This window comes from Peromyscus maniculatus, chromosome 4 (genome assembly GCF_049852395.1).
Source record: "Peromyscus maniculatus bairdii isolate BWxNUB_F1_BW_parent chromosome 4, HU_Pman_BW_mat_3.1, whole genome shotgun sequence".
Taxonomy (NCBI): domain Eukaryota; kingdom Metazoa; phylum Chordata; class Mammalia; order Rodentia; family Cricetidae; genus Peromyscus; species Peromyscus maniculatus.
Genome location: NC_134855.1, coordinates 33,722,146 through 33,739,526, shown reverse-complemented (window position 1 = coordinate 33,739,526; position 17,381 = coordinate 33,722,146).

The window sequence follows — 17,381 nt, the reverse complement described above, 5'->3', positions numbered from 1 at the left end:
AATTATAATTATATCTACATATGACAACTGAAAATACATTCTACTTGTTTTTATAATTGATATTCTTTTTATGGCACTATTTATTACTGTTTGTTATTACAGTCCTCTTCTACTCAGTGAATCAGTATATTACATATTTGATATCCCAATTAATTTTTTTATTCATTCTTGCATGTGTTGCCATTTACTAGACACACACATATATGGACATATAAACATACACACATATGTAATGAAACAAAGAGAAATCTATCTCTCCATAACAAAGTGAACGGCTCACTCATTACATTGATCAATCATTCTTGTGCCTACTCCAACTTGTAGTTGAAAAAATTGGTTTTGTGGTATTATTGAAGCTTATGGGAACAGTGTTATAGCTCAGTAATAGATTATTAAAAGGACTAATCCCATGATTTAGCTTCACATAAGGTACTGTTAAGGAAAGTTTAAGGAATTATGCCTTATAATTGTTGTACTCACATTTATTTCTTCAATGTTACTTTAGTTGCCCAGTTTGGAGGACCTCTGTTTACTGCACATCATGATATGAGATACTTTTTTCTCCTACTTTGTTCAGAGAATATTTTCAAAATTCCATGAGTTATAAATGATGTAAATATTTGTGCATATTAATGTCTCTCTTTTTTGACTCTGTTAGCCATGATCATTTATCATTAGTGAGTGTGAATTTTTCCAAATATATTTTTAATTACTTGTATAATTAATAAATCTAGTTATGAGACTAACAATAATTACAATAATTAAAGTTTTGAAATAATTATTGTTTAATCAAATCCAAACTGGATTATTTAATGAAAATCAATTTGAGGAAAATTTAATTTTACTTTCATATTCTGCTGGACATTATTCAGAAATATTCTGTTTAGAATTATTATATCTAGGATAATAAGTATTATTAATGATTTCTTTAAACTTATTATATATAGTATAATCCTTTGTATAATATTAATCTAGAAAATAATAATAATGGATACAATAAGTCTTGTACCTTATTATTTTATGTCATATCCTGACTGTATTAGTTACTTTTCTATTGTTGCCATCAAACAATTTATAAAAGAAAGAGTTTATTTTGGCTTATAGTTCCAAAGGGTTTAGACCCCATCTTGGCTGTGGATTCATGGCCCCAGGAAAAGGAGGCTGGCTGATAATATCCTTAATCACAAACAGGAAGTAGGAATCAGAGAGCTTACTGTAAGTGGGGTGATTCTGTAAACTCACTAAGCCTATCTCCAGTGATATACTTCCTTCCGCAAGCTTCTACCACCCAAACCTCTACCAACTGGGCACCAAGTCTTCAAAGACCTGAGCCAATGGGAGACATTCTCATTCAAAGTACCACACAGAACTTGCCAGTATTTTTTCCCATTGAAAACTATAATAAATGCTCATTTTGAAGAATTTTTCTTTCTCTTCTATGTTCTGAGAGAATGAAATAACTGATTGATCCTTCCAAGTGAGAGATAAGTTTGATTACTGTTTAGTTTTACAAATAATACAAGATAAAATAAGGGATGAGAAAATAATAACTGATATCATTAATACATCCATGTTACTATCACTATTATTTTATGTATATCATTTTATTTTGGTTTATTATTTTATTTAATCAACTATTGGGAGAGATTTTAATTATTGATTTTAACTATTTTTTTCTTACCACTATTTTAAGTAAAGTCAATGTTTCTTTTTATTGTGTTGCATCCTGTAAATTTTGAAAATTGCCCTGCTGTTGTTTTACTAGATGTCATCTATTTTCAAGTATTATTTATTGAAGTATGGAATGCTACAGAGATTTGTTGATTTTTAAATATGTTATTTCTAGCTAGCTATTGTATATTGTTAATAGCTAAGTGATAATGTAACTACAAGGAAATTCCATGAATATTTTCTTATTCTTCTTTCTTATATCCACATAGCAGTTCCCCCCTTTCACCCCCTTAGTCTCTTACCCCCACTTCCCCTCTCTTCCAAACCCACTGCCCTTCCTCTGTCTCCCTTCAGAAAAAAGCAGGCCTCCTGGGGCCCTCAACCACACATGGTTATGTTACAATGAGACTAGGCACATAATACCATATCGAGGCTGATGAAGGAAACCCAGTAGCAGGGAAAAAGTCCCACAAGCAGCAAAAACATCACAGATGGTCCCTGCTCCCACTCTTAAGAGTTCCACAGGAATACCAAGCTACTCGGTCATAACATATATGTAGAGGATCTAGTTTAGACCCCCTACAGGCTCCTTGATCTCTGTGAGCTGCCATGAACCCATCAATTGAATCTCTGGGCTGTGTTCTTGTGGTGTTTCTAACCCCTCAGGTTCCTCTGATCCTTCCTCCAGGTCCTTTGCAGGACTCCTGAGCTCTGCCTAGTGCTTGGCTGTGGAACTCTGCATTTGCTCCCATCAGCTGCTGGACAAAGTCTCTCTGGTCTTTTGATTCTGATTCTGCTAGGCTTTGAGAAGAACATTTTGTAGGCAAGCAGGACAAACTATAGGTGGAAGGTTTTGTTGCTGGGTTGATGGCCCAATCTCTCTACTGAGGGTTTGCCCGGTTACAGAAGAGGGCTAGTTCAGGCTCCATGCCCTCCATTACTAGTTTTTTTTTGTTGTTGTTGTTTTGGTTTTTTTTTGCTAGGGTTACTCTTGTAAATTCCATGTAGTTTCTATTGTACTAGGTTTCCGCCTTGCCTTTGAAATGCCCTCCATTGCAATCATTTCTCTCAGCATCCTTCTTGTTCCCAACCCCATCTGGCCCCATCCCACCTGTCCCCAATCCATCCACCAAATCTATTCAATTTTCCCTTGCCAAGGAGATCCATGCATTCCTCAATTAAACCTTCCTTGTTACTTAGTCTCTTTGGGTCTGTGGACCACAGCACCAGTATCTTTTACTGAATTTTTAAATTTGAAATTTGTTGACATTTACTTAATAGTATAGTGCATAATCTATTTTTGTGGATATTACAGTTACTTTTCAAAACAACAAATATTGTTCTTTATTGAAAGCAATGTAATACTCTATGTAAATGTCATGATAGTTTGGACACAAATTGTCTAAAAAAGCTCATTGCTGAAGTCTTGGTCTCCAACTTACAGTGTGTTTGAGAATAACTGCCTCATAAGATTCCACCCTGAGCTGTTGTTGACAGGCAGTTGGCTAATGACTGCTGAGGAGGTAGCATCTCCAGTAAATTCCCTTCAACCTATGTTGATGTAATAACCCTACTCAAACAAAATGAGTCACACACAGAAACAAGACACAGAAGCTGGAAGGGCACTAGGTAGAAACAACAAGGGTTTCAGTAGGAAAGGGGGGCACTCAAGAGAGGCTAGTGGAGTAAAAATGATTCAATTCATCAGATGCACACATGAAAATGTCAACAAATTTGACAGTGACAACAGTAGACTAATTCATTGCTGAATACCTCACCAAATATGCTATTAGGAGTTGGGAAAATGTTCAAGGAAATGGATAACAGGGAGCATGCCTTTCAAAACTATAAATGATTCCAGTTCCCAGATTCACTTCTCTTTCTTCCTTTGCTTCCTGGCTATTATAATATGATATGATCTGCTTTACTCTGGCATGCCCTTCCAACATGTCACAGACTTGAGAATACCCAGCCAGACAATCAATGCATTAAAACCTCTACAAGTCACAAAAACAAAGTACTGCTGTTAATATGTGATCAACATCATGTGGTTTCTGGATAATGCAATGTGTTTTCTGGATAATGAAATAATGACTCTATCTATCTATCTATCTATCTATCTATCTATCTATCTATCTATCTATCTATCTATCTATATCAGTACTTTTAACCAGTGAGAATCTTAATAGGCCCCAGTACTAAAACATTTTTATCCACTGTTCTTCATAAATTTCCAATTAATGAAAAGAATTTCTAAATATCCCATTGTAAGTTACTTTTAAAAATCATTATATTTAGTATCACTTTTAAAGATTTCATTTTTATTAATTAAATGTATTCATTTTTTGCATCACAATTGCAGTTTCCCTCCCTTCTTTCCTTCCATTACCTCCCACAGCCTCCCCTCTTACCTCCTCCCATCCACTCCTCCTCTGTTTCTGTTCAGAAAGGGTCAGAGCTCTCATGAGTATCAACAAAGCATGGCATACCAAGTTGAGTTAGTACTAAGCTACTCCCCTTGTTTTAAGGGTGGGCAAGGCCACTCAGTATGCAGATTAGATTCCCAAAAGCCAACCAAAGCATTAGGGACAGACCCTGCTCCAATTGCTAGGATTCCCATAGGTAGGCCAATCTGTCTCACACATGTAGGAGCCCTAGGTTCATCCCATGCAGGCTTCCTGGCTGTCTGGCTAGACTCTGTGAGCTCCTATGAGCCCAGGTTAATTGTTTTTGTGGGTTCCCTTATGATGTTCTTGAACCACTGCCTTATCCAATCCTTTCTCCCTCTCTTCAGCACGATTCCAAGATCAACACAATGCTTGCCTGTGGATCTCTGCGTTGGTTTCCATCAGTTATTGGATGAAGGCTCTCTGATGACAAGTGGATCGTCACCAATCTCACTCAGGATGATTTATTTTAGTTTTGTCCATCTGCCTTCAAAGTTCATGATGTCTTTGCTCTTAGCAGCTGAGTAATGATCCATTGTGTAAATCTACCATATTTTCTTTATCCATTCTTCCATTGAGGAGCATCTAGGTTATTTCCAGATTCTATTACAAATAAAGCTATGAACATAGTTTTGCTGTAGATGTCGCTCTGTATAAATAAAATGCTGATTGGCTAGTAGCCAGGTAGGAAGTATAGGCAGGACAAGCAGAGAAGAGAATTGTGGGAACAGGAAGGTAGAGGAGGAGACACTGCTAGTCGCTGCCATGAGAAGCATGATATAAGATACCAGTAAGCCATGAGCCACATGGAAAGGTATAGATTTATAGAAATGGGTTAATTTAATATATAAGAACTAGATAGCAAGAAGCCTGAGACTAAACAAACAGTTTAAATAATATAAGAGTCTGTGTGTTTATTTGGATCTGAGTGGCTGCGGGCCCAGGCGGGACTGGTGATAAATCCAGCTACATAGTTGAACAAGTGTTCTGGTGGTATGATTCAGCATACTTTGGGTGTATGCCCAAGAGTGGCATATCCGGGTCTTGAGGTAGTTCTATTTCCAATTTTCTGAGAAACCACCATATTGATTTCTAAAAATGTCATTTAGGTCATTTTTTTTTTAATTTTGATGTTTTTGTAGAATTTTGTCTGTCTATGTGAGTGTGTGTTTATGTGTGTATACACGCCATGTTCACATGTGGGCATCAGAGAAAAACTTGATGAATTGCATTTTCCCTTTCAACCATCAGGGTTTGCAGCAAGTATCTTTGCTCAACTTAATTCATTAATAGTCCATTTAATACCCTTTATATTTTGATATTAAGGCTCTTCTGATTGAATATTTTCCTGTTATAATCATTAATGTATATATATATATACATATATATATATTTTGAATTTAACCATTGTTGATAATGTTTTATGGCTTAGAAGTCTGTTTAGCCTATTGCTAATATAGCTACAAAAGATTATATAGGATTTCATTTTTATTTACACAAAGTTGTCCACATGTCCTATGTGTCTTAGAAAACAAAATATAGATTTAAATTTGTTTAATAGTCAATAATTTGATAGAATTGCTTTTCTACATTCTATTATTGTTATATTGTGTAGTTTTGGTTACAATGGAGTTAGAAACATCTGCCAACCAATGCTATGGAAATATTAGTTATGCAAAATAGTTTAAAATTGGCCTTTATAACAAAATGAAACACATTGTTCACCAAAACTATTCAAGGTCTATTTTCAGAATCTAATTCATCAATTTTACAATTCTTATTCTGCTTTAGCTATGAAATTCCATCACACTTTTATTTGTACTGTATGAAATATTGATGTGCAAGAATAATAGACTTGATTTAATTAACCTGAAAATGAAAAATGGCAGTCTGAAATGTATATAGTACTACTTTGAAATAAGTTTCCTTCTTCTACTTTCTAATAAATCACTCATCTCTAAGTTTATTTTGCCATTCTTTTACTGCCCAATACGGTGATATGCCTGTTCTTTTGTATCATCTATTTTCTTTTTACTTCTAATCCACTAACAGATAATGTGGCATAGTTGTGAAACCCCACTTCAAGATATCTTACATTTATAATAAAATTCCTCTAAAATATATCCAGACATAGAATCATTTGAAGCAATAGTGATTTGTAGCATTTTTAACCTAACGTTATTAATAATGATCCTAAAATTAGAAATCTTAATAGAGACTCCATCCAGGGAAGCAGGGAGGCTAACTGCAGATCTTCAACTTTCCCTCAAAGCTTCCTAGTCCATCTCTTAGTCTAATCCCCCAGCTTTACAGCAGAACACTCGTGGCAGATTCATCTCTGGTGGATCACACAGATATTACCCTCCTAACTTCCCTGGTCCTATTTGTTGCTTTGTCCCACACCCACCCCAACTCCAGCAGGCACTCCCTGATAATTCACAAGTTACTCTGGCCAGGAAAACAGGTAGGCTAACTGTGAATCCTCACCTCTCCTCCATTTTTCTCAAGTCTAATCCCTCAATCTCATCCCCAGTTCTTTAGCAGACCTTCTGCTATGGTATGTTCTCATTGTCTGCCCTCATTCCAGGGGAACTAAATAAACAGATCCTGGTGGAAAATCTTGCCTTCCTTCTTCTTGAGAACTCCCTCCACATTCCCCAGTTCATCTCAAATCCCACATCTCAGGTCACCATACTCAGAAACACATTCTACTTTGGACCTCTAGTGCCCACATTATCAGGACCACAGAAGATCTTGCTACAGTCAACACAGAGCATACAAACTCTCAAGAACCAGAGAGGAAATAGAAATCAACCAAAAAAAAAAATCTACCCAATGAAGACAGGACCAAAGATCAGCCCTAAGATTACAATCTTCCCAGTACCAGAGGCTTAAATGACAATGTAAAAGTTCAATCAATAATAGGCAGGACAATATAATATGTCTCCAGTAGAGCCCAGCAACCCTACCACAGAAGGCCCTGAATATTTCAGCATAGCTGAAGCATGAGACAAGGGCCTTAAAATAGCCTCTATGAGTATTATAGAGGTCCTTAAAGAGGAAATGAATAAATCCCTTAAAGAAATCAATGAAAACACTATACAAACAAAACAAAACAAAAAAACAAAGGAGAGAAATGAATAATACCCTGTTTAAGACTTGAAAGTAGAAACATTGATCAATAAAGAAACCCAAGCTGAGGGAAATCATGGAATGAAAAATTTAGAAACTTGAACAGGAACCACAGAGACAAACTTCATCAACAAAATACAATAAATGTAACAGAATCTCTGGCATTGAAGACACAATACATGAAATGGAGAATGGATACCTTGCTCAAAGAAAAGGTTAAATCTAAAAAAAAAAAAAAATCCTGGCACAAAGCCTCCAGGAAATCAGAGACACTATGAAAAGATCAAATATAATAATAATAATAGGAATAGAAGAAGGAAAAGAAAACCAAGTCAAAGGTACAGCAAAAATATATTTAATAACATCATAGGAGAAAATGTCTCTAACCTAAAGAAGGATATACCTATCAAAGTACAAGCAGCATACAGAACACCAAATAGACTAAACCAGAGAAGAAAGTCCACTCAGCATATAATAATAAAAACACTATATATGTAGAACAAAGAGAGAATATTAAAAGCTGCATGGGGAAAAAACAAGTAACATGCAAAAACAGATCCATTAGAATTATACCTGACATCTCAATGGAGACTCTACAAGCCAGAAGAGACTGGATATATGTGCTGTAGACTCTAAGAGACCAAAATGCCATCCCAGAGTACTAAACCCAGCAAACTTTCAATCATCATAGATAGAGAAAATGCAACATTCATGATAAAACCAAATTTACCAGTATCTATCTACAAATCTAGCCCTACAGAATGCCCTTGCATGCAACCTCTAAGTGAAAGAAGTTTACTACACCAAAGAGAACACAGCAAGTAAACAATCTCAGAACAGAAAAGTCAAAATAGTGGAAGCACGTGTGTGTGTGCGCACGCGTGCGCACACACACACACACACACACACACACACACACACACACATCTCTACTACCACCACTATCAACAACAAAATAACAGAAATCAACAGTCATTGGTCATTGATAGCTCATTTATCAAGTAAGAACACACAGACTAAGAGAGCAGATGTGAAAACAAGATCTATTCTGCTGAATCCAAGAAACACACCTAAACATCAAAGATAGACATTATCTCCAAGCAAATGTGCATAAGAAACAAGTTGGTGTAGCCATTTTAATATCTGACAAGATAGACTTCAAAAAAAAACTAATCAGAAGAAACAGGAAAGGATACTATATATTCATCAAAGAAAAAAATTCACCAAAAGGATACTGCAATTCTTATCATCTATTCCCTAAATATAAGGGCACTCAAGATTTCATTTCTACAGTTTAAATCATATATTGATGCACACACACTGCTAGTGGAAGAATTCAATACCTTATTTTGACCACAAAGACAAGTGAAAAAACTAAAAGGAGAAATGCTTGAGCTAACTGAAGATATTAACCAGATAGACATAACAAATATTCCAAAACATTTCACCCAGATGTAAAAGAATATACCATCTTTTCAGCACCCCATGGAACTTGCTCCAAAATTAACAACATTCTCAGATACAAAGCTAGTTTTATCAGATATAATAAAATTGAAATAACACCCCACATCCTATCTGATCACCACAGATTAAAACTATATATCAACAACAACCAAAAAAAAATTAGAAAGTTTACAGACTCATGGAATCTGAACAAATCTCTACTGAATGAAAAAGGGGTCAACAGGAATTAAGGGGGAAATTAAAGGATTTCTAGAATTAAATGAAAATGAATACATAACATACAAACACCTATGGGACATGCTGAAAGTCGTTCATAGCATTAAGTGCCTATCTTATAAATATCGGAGGGATCTCATACAAGCAACTTAACAGCACAACTGAAAGAAACAGAATCTAGAACAAAAAGGAAAAAATACCAAAAAGGAGTAGACTCAATCTCTTGGGGAATATTATTTTAAGTTGTGTTACTTTTGTTTATGTTGCATTCGTTTAACTTTGTGAAGCTGTTACTGTATCTATTTAAAACACCTGATGATCTAATAAAGAACAGAACGGCCAATAGCAAGGCAGGAGAAAGGATAGGCAGGGCTCACAGGCAGATAGACTATATAGAAGGAGAAATCTGGGAGGGAATGCGAAAGGAAGAAGGAGGACTTCAGGAGCCAGCCACTCAGCCACTCAACTACCCAGCTAGACACAGAGTAAGAAATAATAAAAGGTATGCAGAATAAAGACAGGTAAAAGTCCAGAGGCAAAAGAGAGATGTGTTAATTTAAAATTAAGAAAAGTTGGCAAGAAACAAGCCACGCTTGTAAGGCTGGGCATTCAAAATTAAGAATAAGCCTCCATGAGTGATTTATTTGGGATCTGGGTGGTAGGCCCCACAAGAGAGTAAAAAACAAACTACAGCATTTTGGCATTCCATTATGGGACCAAATTTCCATGTAGGGCCTAAGAAAGTTGGCAAAACAAAAGAGAAAAAAAGGATATAGATCCTTTAAGAGTTCGCACCTTAAGGCAACCCCTTGAGCAGCCAGTAGGTTAAGTAGGAACAAAAAAAACTAAGTAAAAATGCCTGCTACAGTGCAAACACCAGCATTTTAGAGTGCTAGGAAGGCTGAATGTAGTTCTCTGCCATAAACATCTGACCAAGCTGTGAGTTTAAGATTTGGCTTTCACTAACCCAGCAGCAGGCAGAGCCAGCCCAGAGCTGCACGTGGAGGATCCAGGTGTAGCTTAGCAGTCTAAAATCTGTGTAGTTAAAAAACAGACTTGAGTAATGAAGTAAAAGAGGTGGAAGATATGCAGATGGAAAAACAACCTCTAAATAGGTTGCAGTGTGTTCAACAATGTGCATAGGCTTAAGAAAGAAAGAAAAGGGGTATGGATAATCATAGAAACAATGAATAGTTTAAAAATAGCAAGGTCCTCAGAGAGAGAAGTAAAATAATAAAAAAGAATAAACCATGTAGAGATGGGAAATACACAGGGAGTCTGGATCCTATATGGTATTGTGTTGATTTTACTTATTTGAATGTTGATAAGCAAACAACAGCTGAAACATGGGATTGTGAACTGGACTGATAAATTAAACCAATCTAGATACTTTAGGAATGCCTTAACTTTAAAAAAGAATTCAAAACATATTTGTTAAATGGAAATTAAAAAAAAAACCGCTTTGGAGTTTTGTTTCCCCCGGTAGACCAGTGGTTATGGATTCCTTCAGGAATAATAGGATCATGTATGATCAAGGGAGACCTCCTGAATCTTGACAGCTGATATCTATCATCAAAGATTATAGCTGGTGTTCTCAGGACTTGGCCATTATATCAAATTTTCTCTCTGGAAACCTAAAGGTACTTCATCCACAGACAACAGGAAGCAGAATGGAAAAAAAAAAACTATGCCCACATTCCCAAGAGTTACCTGTGAGGGTGGTCTTGGGTTATTTGGTGGGTTATGAGTGTTTGTTATTTGGGGGAATATAGGACAAGAAAAACAACTATTCATCTCAGATATTTTGCATTGGCATGGATTTTGGTGTATTGATATAAATTTAAAATTACATTTGTTATACTGTATATATGTTTTTATTCTTGTTTAAAGGATTTTTGGATATTAATAAAAATTTAAGGTTACTTTTGTTACAATATACTGTATATATGTTTCTATTTTTATTTGAGGCATTATGCATATACAGTTCACTTGGAAATGTAGGGTCAAGTTCTAGTTTTTGAAAGCTATTATTATAAACTATATTGAATAAACAGGAAACATAGGTTAGTGCTTAGTCATTTATATTAATCAAAATTATAAATATATTAGGTATGCTTTTCAGATCATATATAGATATATTTTAGCTATGATCTTCAAACCTTTCAAAGACCTATAGAATATGGTATTTAAAATGTTTTGTTACCTTAGATCTTTCATGAAAATGAGAAATGTCTATTCCTGGAAGCACCAAGTTACTTCAGAGATGATGGGCATTAAAGAAACTCCTTATGTAGTTTGCTTTCAATGTGGCAAGGCTAGCAATTTGTACATGAAACTGCTCTTGCCTACACTGCTTGACAGTGTGTTGTATAAGCTGGACATACAGGACCCACAGGAAAGTAACTGCTACTGAACTTTGCGAAAACAAGGTGGGATGCTCCTTCAGTGTTCCTGCTTCTCAGAAGAAACTTCCAGACATTCTGCAGGACATAGAAGAAAGTGACTAACAAACTTTGCCAGTATAAGTGGGGCAGTCTTTCAAATTTCCTGCTTCACTGAAAAGTCTGCCAGATACTACAGATCTATAGGCTGAAGATGGATGCCCCAATGTTGAAGAGGAAATTTGGGTGGTTGTTCAGACAGTCAGATGTCTCTGTCATTTCTAGAATTTTTGGAAGGTGTTTGCAATGCACTTTTTGTTTATTTAAATAATATTATATCCTTCTGGGGTTTTGATGGAGTTGAAGACTAGACAGTTTTCCTTAGATATGATAGAAAGTAAAGTAGGTATAAAATTTTGAATTTACTAAGATAGGCTAGATTATGAAGTATTTTCTTTAAATTTACTAGACACAAATGAATTGGAATTCAGTACATTATGAATGTAATCCTTACTTGATAATTGCTCTTAGTGTATACAGTCTTAGTATGTTAAAGTTAAAACCTTTTATTTTTGTTTAGAAAAATGGGGGCAATGTTGGTGATTTTTATTTTAATGTGTTACTTTGTTTATGTTGCATATGTTTAACTCTGTGAAGCTGTGTTACTGTGTCTTTCTAAAACACCTGATGGTCTAAGAACAGAATGGCCAAAGCAAGGCAAGAGAAAGGGTAGGCAGGGTTCATAGGCAGAGAGAATATATAGAAGGAGAAATCTGGGGGGAAGAAGGAATGAGAGAGGAAGGAGGGAAACTTAAGGCGTTATCCACCCAGCCACCCAGCTGCATAGCCATACACACAGTAAGAACAAATGAAAAGTATACAGAATAAAGACAAGTAAAAACCCAGATGCAAAAACCAGATGAGTTAATTTAAAGTTCAGAAAAACTGTCAAGAAATAAGCCAAACTAAGGTCAGGCATTCATAATTAAGAATGTGCCTCTGGTGTGATTTATTTGGGATCTGGGTGGCAGGCTCCCCAAAAGAGCAAAAACAAGCAACAACAAGACTATGGGTGAACTCAATAAAATTGAAACAAATAAACAAATACAAAACAAAAATTGATTCTTTAGAAATTCATTAAGATTGACAAATACTTATCCAAATTACCCAAAAGACACACAGAGAATATACAAATTAACAAAATTAGAAAAGAAAAGGGGGTATAATAACTGGCAGAGGAAATACAGAGAATCAGAAGGTCAGATATTAAAAATCTGTATCTAATTGGAAAAATCTAAAAGACATATATATATGTATGTATATATATATGACACATACCACTTACTAAAGTTAAATCAACATCAGATAAGCAAATTAAATGGACCTATAATTCTTAGTAATAAAAACATAAAAGTCTACTAACAAAAAATAAAATAAAAATAAAAATTATTATCTAGTTGGCTTTAGTGCAGAATTCTACCAGACACTCAAAGAAGAGTTCATGCCAATAATCTTCCTATTATTCCACACAATAGAAACAAAAGGGACAAGGCCCAGTTCATTTTATAAGAGAAAAGTTATCTTGATACCCAAATCACACAGGGACCAAGAATACAAAATAGAATTACAATCCAATTTCCCTTATAAACATAGATGTAAAAGTTGTTAATAAAATACTTGCAAATGGAATCCAAAATCATCTACCATGATCAAGTAGGCTTCATCTCAGAGATGCAGGGATGGTTCAACACATGTAAATTGACAAATGTAACCTGCCATATAAGTAAACTGAAAAAAAAAACCCATATGATTATCTCACTAGATGCAGATAAGGCCTTTCACAAATTTAAACAACACTTTATGCTAAAAATCCTGGAGATATTAGGAAGCCAAGGGAAACATTTAAACATAATAAAGGCAGCTTACTGAACGCACATAGCCAACAACAAATTAAATGAAGAGAAACTCAAAGCAATCCCACTAACATTATGAAAAACAAAGGTTATCTACTCTCTATACCTACTCAATATAGTACTTGAATTCTTAGCTAGTGCAGTTATCTCTTAGATAACTGAAGGAAATCAAAAGATACAAATTAGAAAGGAAGAAGTCAAATTACACTGCAAGTTTATAGTAATAAACAGAACATAGTATTGGTACAAAGCAGAGTTATTGATCAATAGAATCAAAATTGAGGACTCAGACATAACATGGATGGAAACCTGATTTTTGATAAGGAGCAGAAATATATACTGAAGAAAAGATGCCATCTTTAACAAAAGGTGTGCTCAAATCTGAATGACTTCATGTAGAAGAATCTATACTTATCACCCTGCACAGAACTCAACTCCAAATGGATCAAAGACATCAACATAAAAACACATGCACTGAACCTAATAGAAAGAACGTGGGAAAGATCCTTTATTTCAAAACACCATTAGCACAGGTGTTTTGGAAAAAAATATACACTCTGCTGTGGGATGGTCTGTATGTCAAATTGCTCTGATTGGTCAATAAATTAAGCACTGATTGGCCAGCTAGGCAGGAAGTAGAGGCAGGACTACAGAGAGGAGAAAAGAAAGAACAGGAAGGCAGAAGGAGTCACCACCAGCCATCGCCATGACAAGCAGCATGTGAAGATGCTGGTAAGCCACGAGCCACGTGGCAAGGTATAGATTTATGGAAATGGATTAATTTAAGCTATAAGAACAGTTAGCAAGAAGCCTGCCATGGCCATACAGTTTGTAACCAATATAAGTCTCTGTGTTTACTTGGCTGGGTCTGAATGGCTGTGGGACTGGCTGGTGACAAAGATTTGTCCTGACTGTGGGCAAGGCAGGAAAACTCTAGCTACAACACTCAGAAGATGTGCTGCTCTCATTGGTTTAATAAAGAGCTAAATGGCCAATAACTAGGTAGAAGAGATATAGGCAGGAGAGCTGGACAGAGAGAACTCTGGGAAGGTCAGAGTCATCAGGTAGACATAGAGGAAGCAAGACATACAAGAGAACACATAAATGCCAGGAGTCATGTGGAAACATATCGATTGACAAAATGGGTTAATTTTAGTTATAAGTGCAAGTTAGTAACAAGTTTAAGCTACTGGCCAATCTTTTATAATTAATAAGAAGCCTCGGTGTGGTGATTTGGGAGCTGGCTGTTTGGACACAGCTGACTGGTAGGACAGAGCTGACTGTGTGACTGTATTCTGCCTACAAATGACACCCAATGCCCAGGGCCATGTACATCCATATATAGCCTAAGAAAGTAAAAAAAAAAAAAAAATGTTCAGAACACAGAGTGAAATGTAACTTCCTGGTGACCACTTTCTCTCCTGTAGGCTCGGTGCTATCCACAAACAGAGGTGCAGCTCTTTTAAGAGACCCTGCTATGGAGCAGTTATATGGGGTTTATGAGCAGGAGGTGGAGTGCTACTGGAGGGCATGAGGCTAGGTATAAACACCTAAAGCAGGGTGGACCCAAAAGCTTCCCAGAGCTGGGGCAATAAACATGGCTCCTGCTGGTAGCTCCAATGTGAGGCTGAGCTCTCAGGGAACTGCATGGGACGGAGCCAGCCAACAGCGCCATGTGCTAGCAAAATGCACTCAGCTGAGCTGCACTGGCAGCTGACATAGCAGTTTAAGATTCAACTCTTGTAATCAGAAAATACTGCAGTTGCACAGTAAAGACAAATGCAGATGGAAAAACACATCTAAACAGGTTACAGTATGTTTAAAAATATACATAAGCTTAAAAAAGGAAAGAGAAAGGGTATAGACAGTCATAGACAAAGCAGTGTAAAAATAATAAAGTCTATAAAGAGAGAAGTAAAATAAGAAAAAGCCATGAAGAGATGGGAAATACAAAAAGTATCTGGATCCTGTATGGTGTTGTACTGAGTTTAAGTTTTTTTGATTACTGATGAATGAGCAATAGCTGATGAGAGACATTAGATTGTGGAGACTGCTGGATTAAATCAACCTATATATTTTAGAAGTATCTTGGCTTCAAAATGTAAGGCAAAAGATGTGTTGCTTTGGGGAAGTGGTGGTGCTTTTGTTCCCACAGAAAATGATAGGCTGTAGATTCATTCAGAGTTGAAGAAGATCAGATTTGATCAGGGAAGACAAGCTGAAAATCCTGGCTACAGACATAAAGAAATAAACCTAGAAAAACTATAAGACAGGTGACATATGTTTTACCTGCTCAAACATAAAACAAAAAATCATCTTTGGCTAACATGTATACAATGCACATTCTATACTTGTATTAATGTAGATACGTATGTAACCTTTAAAAGTTTAAGTGTTTTCAGAACAAGGGGACCAGACACCAAAGAAAATGAATTGACCAGGTGATCGAGCATTTCAGAATGCTTCTGTTGAAGTTTCCTCAAAGTTATGTATCCAGAACAGTTTCAAGGTTGCTGCCTGAGATAACCCAGCCTCACAAACTACTCCAGCCAGGACTTGATCATTATTCTGGTTTTCTGAGGGTCCCCCAGAGATTTAAGCACCCCCAGATAACAGAAAGCAGTCTGGGGAAAATAACATCCACATTCCCAAGAGATGGGTTATGGATATGTGTCATCTTTTAGGGAGATTGCTTACAAGTTGTTATTGGTCATTGTCAGGAGGAAAGCTAAACAAAGGAGTTAAAGATCTCTTTCTGAAGGAAAAAAAGGGGTATATAATATAGAAATGATGAGATACAAGGTATATTTTGAATCTACTTTCATCCAAAAGTCAACTATTAATCTCAAAATATTTTATTGGTATAGATTTTGGTTTATTGATACATTTAAAGTTATTTTTGTTATACTGCATACATGTCTCTACTCCTGTTTGGTGTATTATGCTTATACATACAGCTCACTTAAAAATGCAATATATAATTAAGAAATTCAGGTTAATAGGTAGCCTTCTAAAACAATCAAATTTGTAGTCATATTAGGTATTTTTCAAGATTAAACACATATATTTACATAGATAAATGTACTTCAAAGACTTCAAAGACCTACAAAATATGGCATTTAAAACATTTTAATGACATAACAATTTTCATGATAGTGAGAAATGTCTGCTCCTGGCAGCAACAATTTAGTTCATAAAAGGATGATGGGCCTTGAAAAATATCCTTATGGAGTTTCTTTCTTTATGGCAAAAGGTAGCCATATGGACAAGAAACAGCCCTTGCCTTGGCCCATGACAGTATGGTGTCCAAACTGGACCAGCAGGACACAAGATAAAGCAACTGCCAAACTTTACCAAGACAAATATATGACAGTCCTCCAAATTACCTGCTTCTTAGAAATGTCTGCTATATATACTAGGCCTGTAGGCTAAAGATAATCCCTAAGATTACAGAGGAACTGAAATGTTGACTGTACAGGCAGCCAGATGTCCCTGTCATTATGTAATATTACATACTTCTGAGGTCTTTGATGGAGTTAATGACTAAATAGTTATAGTTTTCCTTAGTTATGATAAAAAATAAAATACGTATAAACTTTAGACTCACAAAGATAGGATAGATAGTGAAGTGTTTTCTCTGGATGAGCCAAATGCAAATAGACTAGATATTGTAACTGTACTTCTTACTTGTTAACTGTTTATATATATATATATATATATATATATATATATATATATATATATATATAATTTTACTATGTTGAAGTTAAAACCTTTCTTTTTAATTATACAAAGAGGGAGAAATGATATTGAAAAGACTTTTGTATACTGTGACAATGCATTGTTCTCATTGGTTTAATAAAGAGGCAAATGGCCAATAGCTAGGCAGGAGGAAGTATAGGTGGGAAAAACAGACAGAGAGAACTCTGGGAAGAAAAGCAGAATAACCAGACAGAGAGTGAGCAAGACATGCTAAAGAGCAGCTAAATATCCCAAGTCATGTGGCAACATGTAGATTGATAAAATGGGTTAATTTTAGTTGCAAGAGCTAGATAGTTACATGCCTATGCTATCAGATGTGCATTTATAGTTAATAAGAGGTCTTCATGTGGTTATTTGGGAGCTGGCTCAAGGGACAGAGTTGACTGCTAGGACAG